At 38.8% G+C, this 7,696-nt stretch overlaps 1 non-coding gene across 1 annotated transcript; it reads right to left on the bottom strand.

Annotated features, from left to right (window-relative positions):
- Positions 1-7,285: 7,285 nt before the first annotated feature.
- TRNAG-ACC (transfer RNA glycine (anticodon ACC)) lies at positions 7,286-7,361 on the bottom strand. The gene has a single exon. It is a non-coding gene; the product is annotated as a tRNA-Gly (tRNA).
- Between the last annotated feature and the right edge of the window lie 335 nt (positions 7,362-7,696).

Here is a 7,696-nt window from a genome sequence, read left to right as displayed (position 1 = left end):
ATCTGTGAAGTCAGCTAATCTTTACTATGACCAGGAAGAACTAAAAAGTATAACATTTCATTGACTGACATTTCACAATTTTAAGATTGAAGCTTTTTGAGAAGGGAAAGTGTGAAAAACCCTATCAAAGTTGCATATTTACAGATATGACCTTCACTATCACCTGTCTCTGTTTGCTTTCTTTTATTTTTAAGGTTTAGTCTCTGTCCCTTTTTCTTCCCTCCTGCTCCTGTTCCCCTTTGGACTCCACACCCAAACAACCTTAAAGGGAACTTCAGTGTAAGTGCCCGTGCGCCCCTGTCTCTAAACAGACTTACTTTTCTAAGCACATGTGGCCCAATTTAACACATCCCCAGACTGATGCCATTCTCCAAAGTCAGGAACAACCCATCCCCCTTGGCTCAGACTCCAGATATGCCAGTCACCACCCTCCAGTCTGTCCAGTTAGCAAATCTTGCTCATACAGTTCTTTCATTTTGTTTTTGTATCTCTATTCTACCAACTCTTATTACCAGTAACTATGAGTATTTCAACAGTCTCCTAATGGTTGTTCTCTGTATCTTCCACACTTATAGCAGGACTATTTTAGTAATCTTAATCTAATCTTATTATTTTCCTGCTTAAAAACAGTTTTGGCCCTGGCTGGTTGACTCAGTGAATAGATTGTCTGCCTGACATATGGACATCCCAAGTTCAATCCCTGGCCAGGGTGCACATAAGAAGCAACCATCTGCTTCTCTTCCCCTTCCTCTCCCTCTTGTCTCTCTCTTCCCCTCTAGCAGCCAGTAGCTCAATTGGCCTCAGGCTCTGAAGATAACTCAGTTGATTTGATGATCGGCCCCAGGTGGGGGTTGCCAGGTGGCTCCCAGTCAATGTGTATGTGGGAGTCTGTCTCTCTATCTCCCTTCTTCTCACTTAAAACATACATACACACACACACACACATACACACACACACAAAACAAAACTTTCAATAGCTAGTTGTGAGACCAAGAATGAAGTTTTCATAGGTCTGTCATTTACTCCCACCCTATCTTATCACCTATACTCCTATGTGAATGTCCACCACCAGCTCTGACACCTGGAGGCACAGCCACAAGAGGATACTTGCTGCTACTGAAATACCCCACTCTCTTGCTTGTGATGCTCTTTAGTCACATAGTCAACTCTCCATGCCCTACTCATTTTCAAAGTTCAGTTTATGTACTACTTACTCTCTGCAGCCTTTAAAGACTCCCCAAACAGAATTATTCTATCCTTTTTTCTTTCTTCCCTTCTTTCCTTCCTTTCTTTCTTCCTCCCTTTCCTTCCTTCCTTTCCTTCCTTCCTTTCCTTCCTTCCTCCTTCCTTCCTTCCTTCCTTCCTTCCTTTCTTCCTTCCTTCCTCCCTCCCTCCCTCCCTCCCTCCCTCCCTCCCTCCCTCCCTTCCTTCCTTCCTTCCTTCCTTCCTTCCTTCCTTCCTTCCTTCCTTCCTTCATTCCTTCCTTTCTTTAAATTGACTTTAGAGAGAGAGGAAAGGAGAGAAAGAGAAAGAAACATCCATTTGTTGTTCCACTTATTCATGTACTCATTGGTTGATTCTTGTACGTACTCTGACTGGGGATCGAATCCCCAACGTTGGTGAATTGGGACACTGCTCTGATGAACTGAGCCACCTGGCCAGGCCTGTATTCCATCCCTTTCCTATAGCACACACTACCTTGCATTGACACTCTCTCTCTCCCTAAGTTATTCTTCATTTGCATTACACAGCATAGTCATCAAAAATATTGGCTCAATTGAATTGTTCTCCTGTAGACATGAATCTAAGAAAGAAGAAGTTGAATGAAAAATATCTGAGAACACAAGCAGACTTCCCTCTTTATCATTGCTTTTCTCTTCTTAAGTCATTTCCATCACTCAGTCTCCTCTCCTCTTCTAACTGGGATGCCCTCCTTTTCTTTTTCCTTGTTAACCATGCTAGTACACCCATAGTAGTTGAGGTATAATGAACATACTAGTTTCAGATTTACAACATAATGATTTAATATTTGTATATATTGCAAAATGATCACCATAATAAGTCTAGTTAACATTTGTCACCATACATAGTTACAAAATATTTTTTCTTGTGATGAGAACTTTTTTGGCATTTTAAAAAATTTTTATTAATTTTTAATTTATTGTGTTTACATGGATTCAAGTGTCCCACTGAATACAACTCCCTCACTCCCACCCCTGTGTCCCTTTTTATATCTCCTTTGTCCCCTTCCCCCTAACTCCCTCCCCCCTTCCCTCTGGGATTTGCTGTCCTGTTATCTATATCTGTGTTGTGTATATATAGTTTCCCTAATACCTTTACCTTCTCTGATCTCATCCCCTTATCCCCCTTTCTTCTGACTGCTGTCCTTCTGGTCCCTGTGACCCTGTCTCTGCCTCTATTCTGTTCCTCAGTTCACTTTGTTCATTAGATTCCACATATATGTGAGATCATATGATATTTTTCTTTCTCTGCCTGGCTTATTTCACTTAGCATAATAATCTCCAGATCCATCCATGCTGTCACAAAAGGTAAGATCTCCATTTTCACAGCTGTGTAGTATTTCATTGTATATAGGTACCACAGCTCTTTTTATTCTTAAAAGCTTTTTTTTTAATTTATGATTTTAATTTGTGTTTACAAAGATTCATGTGTCCCACCAAATATATCTCCCCCCACCCCCTTATTCCCCTCACCCCCCATGCTCCCTTTTCCCAATGCCTTCCCCCCCTTCCCTCCAGGATTTGCTGTCCTGTTCTCTATAATGCTGTGTTATGTATATATAATTTCATTAATCTCTTTCCCTTTTCTGATTCCATCTTCTCTTCTACTTTCCCTCTGACTGCTTTCCCTCTGGTCTCTTTGATCCCTCTTCTGCCTCTGTTCTGTTGCTCAGTTCACATTGTTCATTGGATTCCTCAAATGAGTGAGGTCATAAGGTATTTTTCTTTCTCTGCCTGGCTATTTCACTTAGCATGATAGTTTCCAGGTCCGTCCATGTTGTCACAAAAGGTAAGATTTTCTTCTTCCTTATGGCCATGTAGTATTCCATTGTGTATATGTATCACAGGCTTTTAATCCAATTGTCCATTGATGGACATTTGGGCTGTTTCCAGAACTTGACTATTGTAAACAATGCTGCAATAAACATGGGGGTGTATTTCTACTTTTGAATCAGTGATTTGGTATTCATAGAATATATTCCTAAAAGTTGGATAGCTGTGTCAAAGGGTAGTTCCATTTTTAATTTTTTGAGGAATCTCCATACTGTTTTCCACAGTGGCTACACCAGTCTGCATTCCCACCAGCAGTGCAGGAGGGTTCCCTTTTCTCCACATCTTCGCTAGCACTTATTCTGTGTTGTTTTGTTAATGAGCACCATTCTGACAGGTGTGAGGTGGTATCTCATTGTGGTTTTAATTTGCATTTCTCTAATGATTAGTGATGTTGAGCATTTTTTCATATGCCTATTGGCCATCTGTATGTCCTCTTTAGAGAAGTGTCTATTCATTTCTTTTGCCCATTTTTTGATTGGGTTGTTTATCTTCCTGGTGTTGAGTTTTACAAGTTTTTTTTATAAATTTTGGTTATTAACCCCTTATCAGATGTATTGGTGAATATATTCTCCCATTGTGTGGGTTGTTTTTTATTTTGTTAATGGTGTTTTTAGCTGTGCAAAAGCTTTTTAGTTTCATATAGTTCCATTTGTTCATCCTGTCCTTTATTTCACTTGCCCGTGGAGATAAATCAGCAAATATATTGCTACATGAGATATCAGAGAGTTTACTGCCTATGTTTTCTTCCAAGATGTTTATGGTTTCACAATTACAGTTAAGTCTTTTATCCATTTTGAGTTTACTTTTGTGAGTGGTATAAGTTGGTGATCAGTTTCATTTTTTTGCAAGTACCTACCTGTCCAATTTTCCCAACACCATTTGTTAAAGAGGTTGTCATTACTCCATTGTATGCTCTTACCTCCTTTGTCAAATATCAATTGTCCATATAGATGTGGATTTATTCCTGAGTTCTCTGTTCTGTTCCATTGATCTGTGTGCCTGTTCTTATGCCAGTACCAAGCTCTTTTGAGTACAATGGCCCTGTAATATAACTTGATATCAGGAAGTGTGATACCCCCCCACACACACTTTACTGTTCTTTTTCAGGATAACTGAGGCTATTCGTGTTCTTTTTTGGTCTCATATAAAATTTTGGAATATGTGTTCTATATCTTTGAAGTATGTCATTGGTATTTTCATAGAAACTGCATTGAATTATAGATTGCTTTGGGTAATATAGACATTTTAATGTTGTTTATTTTTCCTATCTATGAGCATGATATATGCTTCCACTTGTTTGTATCTTCCTTGATTTCCTTTATCAATATTTTATAATTCTCTGAGTACAAGTCTTTAACCTCTTTGGTTAAATTTACTCCTAGGTATTTTATATTTTGTTGTACTAGTGAAGGGGACTGTTTTTCTTAATTTCTCTTTCAGACAGTTCATTGTTGGTGTACAAAAATGCCACTGATTTATGAATATTGATTTTATATCCTGCCACTTTGCTGAATTCATTTATCAGGTCCAGTAGTTTTTTGACTGAGACTTTAGGGTTTTCTATGTACAGTATCATATCATCAGCAAATAGTGATAGTTTTACTTCTTCTTTTCCAATTTGGATGCCTTTTATCTCTTCTTCTTGTCTGATTGCTGTGGCTAGGACTTCCAGAACTATGTTGAATAAGACTGGTGAAAGGAGGCACCCCTGCCTTGTTCCTGACCTTAAGGGGATTTCTTTTAATTATTGCCCATTGAGTATGATGTTGGCTGTGGGTTTTTCATAGATGGCCTTTATCCTGTTGAGGTATGTTCCCTGTATTCCCACTTTGCTGTGAGTTTTGATCATAAATGGGTGCTGGATTTTATCAAATGCTTTTTCTGCATCTACTGATATTATCATGTGATTTTTATCTTTTCTTTTGTTTATGTGTTGAATCTGATGAGAACTTCTTAAAGATGTATTCTTTTAGTAATTTAGCAGCTTATTTTTGGTTGTTTTTTTTAAGTTCCTGCATATCATCTCCATAAGGACTTAACTCTTTCCTGTATTCCACTTACAGGATAAGTCAAGCTGTGGTGGAATATTCTGTAGTAATTTGATGATTAGCACCAGAAAGTAGCACTTGAATATTTAGGGAAGTTTGCTCCTGACTGACCAAATAGGATTAAGGCAGCTTAAAAATGAAATTTCATTTGTATTTCCTTTTTCTTTCAGACACCTGCCCCTAGTGCTTATTTTGTCTAGGAAAAAACAAACAAAACATGATTTGCTACAGGAAAGAACAAATCACTTAGATTATGTTTCGTATACTTTATTTTTGAAAGTTTAGAATTTCTTTTTTTTTTTTTTAATTAATTAATTTATTTTTTAATTTTTTAATTTTATTTTTTTAATGGGGTGACATCAATAAATCAGGATACATATATTCAAAGATAACAAGTCCAGGTTATCTTGTCGTTCAATTATGTTGCATACCCATCACCCAAAGTCAGATTGTCCTCTGTCACCTATCTTGTTTTCTATGTGCCCCTCCCCCTCCCCCTTTCCCTCTCCCATTCCCCCCTCCCCCCCGTAACCACCACACTCTTATCAATGTCTCTTAGTTTCACTTTTATGTCCCACCTACGTATGGAATAATGCAGTTCCTGGTTTTTTCTGATTTACTTATTTCGCTTCGTATCATGTTATCAAGATCCCACCATTTTGCTGTAAATGTTCCGATGTCATCATTTCTTATGGCTGAGTAGTATTCCATAGTGTATATGTGCCACATCTTCTTTATCCAGTCATCTATTGACGGGCTTTTTGGTTGTTTCCATGTCCTGGCCACTGTAAACAATGCTGCAATAAACATGGGGCTGCATGTGTCTTTACGTATCAATGTTTCTGAGTTTTGGGGGTATATACCCAGTAGAGGGATTGCTGGGTCATAAGGTAGTTCTATTTTCAGTTTTTTGAGGAACCACCATACTTTCTTCCATAATGGTTGTACTACTTTACATTCCCACCAACAGTGTATGAGGGTTCCTTTTTCTCCACAGCCTCTCTAACATTTGCTATTACCTGTTTTGCTAATAATAGCTAATCGAACAGGTGTGAGGTGGTATCTCATTGCCGTTTTAATTTGCATTTCTCTAATAGCTAAAGAAGATGAGAATCTTTTCATATATCTGTTGGCCATTTGTATTTCTTCCTGGGAGAAGTGTCTGTTCATATCCTCTTCCCATTTTTTTATTGGATTGTTTGTTTGTTTGTTGTTGAGTTTTATGAGTTCTTTGTATATTTTGGATATTAGGCCCTTATCTGAGCTGTTGTTTGAAAATATCATTTCCCATTTAGTTGACTTTCTGTTTATTTTGTTATCAGTTTCTCTTGCTGAGCAAAAACTTCTTAGTCTGATGTAGTCCCATTCATTAATTTTTGCCTTCACTTCTCTTGCCTGTGGAGTCAAATTCATAAAATGCTCTTTAAAACCCAGGTCCATGAGTTGAGTACCTATGTCTTCTTCTATGTACTTAATTGTTTCAGGTCTTATGTTTAGATCTTTGATCCATTTTGAGTTAATTTTTGTACAGGGGGAGAGACTGTAGTCCAGTTTCATTCTTTTGCATGTGGCTTTCCAGTTTTCCCAGCACCATTTATTGAAGAGGCTTTCTTTTCTCCATTGTGTGTTGTTGGCCCCTTTATCAAAAATTATTTGACTATATATATGTGGTTTTATTTCTGGACTTTCTATTCTGTTCCATTGGTCTGAGTGTCTATTTTTCTGCCAATACCATGCTGTTTTGATTGTCATGGCCCTACAATATAGTTTGAAGTCAGGTATTGTAATGCCCCGAGCTTCATTCTTTTTCTTTAGGATTGCTTTGGTCATTCGGGTTTTTTTTTTTTTTTTTCTTTCATTTTTCTGAAGCTGGAAACAGGGAGAGACAGTCAGACAGACTCCCGCATGCGCCCGACCGGGATCCACCCGGCACGCCCACCAGGGGGCGACGCTCTGCCCACCAGGGGGTGATGCTCTGCCCATCCTGGGCGTCGCCATATTGCGACCAGAGCCACTCTAGCGCCTGAGGCAGAGGCCACAGAGCCATCCCCAGCGCCTGGGCCATCTTTGCTCCAATGGAGCCTCAGCTGCGGGAGGGGAAGAGAGACACAGAGAGGAAAGCGTGGCGGAGGGGTGGAGAAGCAAATGGGCGCTTCTCCTGTGTGCCCTGGCCAGGAATCGAACCCGGGTCCTCCGCACGGTAGGCCGACGCTCTACCGCTGAGCCAACCGGCCAGGGCCTATTCGGGGTTTTTTATAGTTCCATATAAATCTGATGATTTTTTGCTCTATTTCTTTAAAAAACGTCATTGGAAGTTTGATGGGAATTGCATTAAATTTGTATATTGCTTTGGGTAATATAGCCATCTTGATTATATTTATCCTTCTTAGCCAAGAACAAGGTATATTCTTCCATCTCATTATATCTTTTTCGATTTCCCTTAACAATGGTTTATAGTTTTCATTATATAAGTCCTTTACATTCTTTGTTATGTTTATTCCTAAGGATTTTATTTTTTTTGTTGCAATCGTGAAGGGGATTATTCTTTTGAGTTCCTTCTCAGTTGTTTCATTG

The sequence above is a fragment of the Saccopteryx leptura genome, chromosome 1, assembly GCF_036850995.1.
Source record: "Saccopteryx leptura isolate mSacLep1 chromosome 1, mSacLep1_pri_phased_curated, whole genome shotgun sequence".
Taxonomy (NCBI): domain Eukaryota; kingdom Metazoa; phylum Chordata; class Mammalia; order Chiroptera; family Emballonuridae; genus Saccopteryx; species Saccopteryx leptura.
The sequence above is the reverse complement of the archived record's forward strand: the minus strand, read 5'-3'. Positions and strand labels throughout refer to the sequence as shown.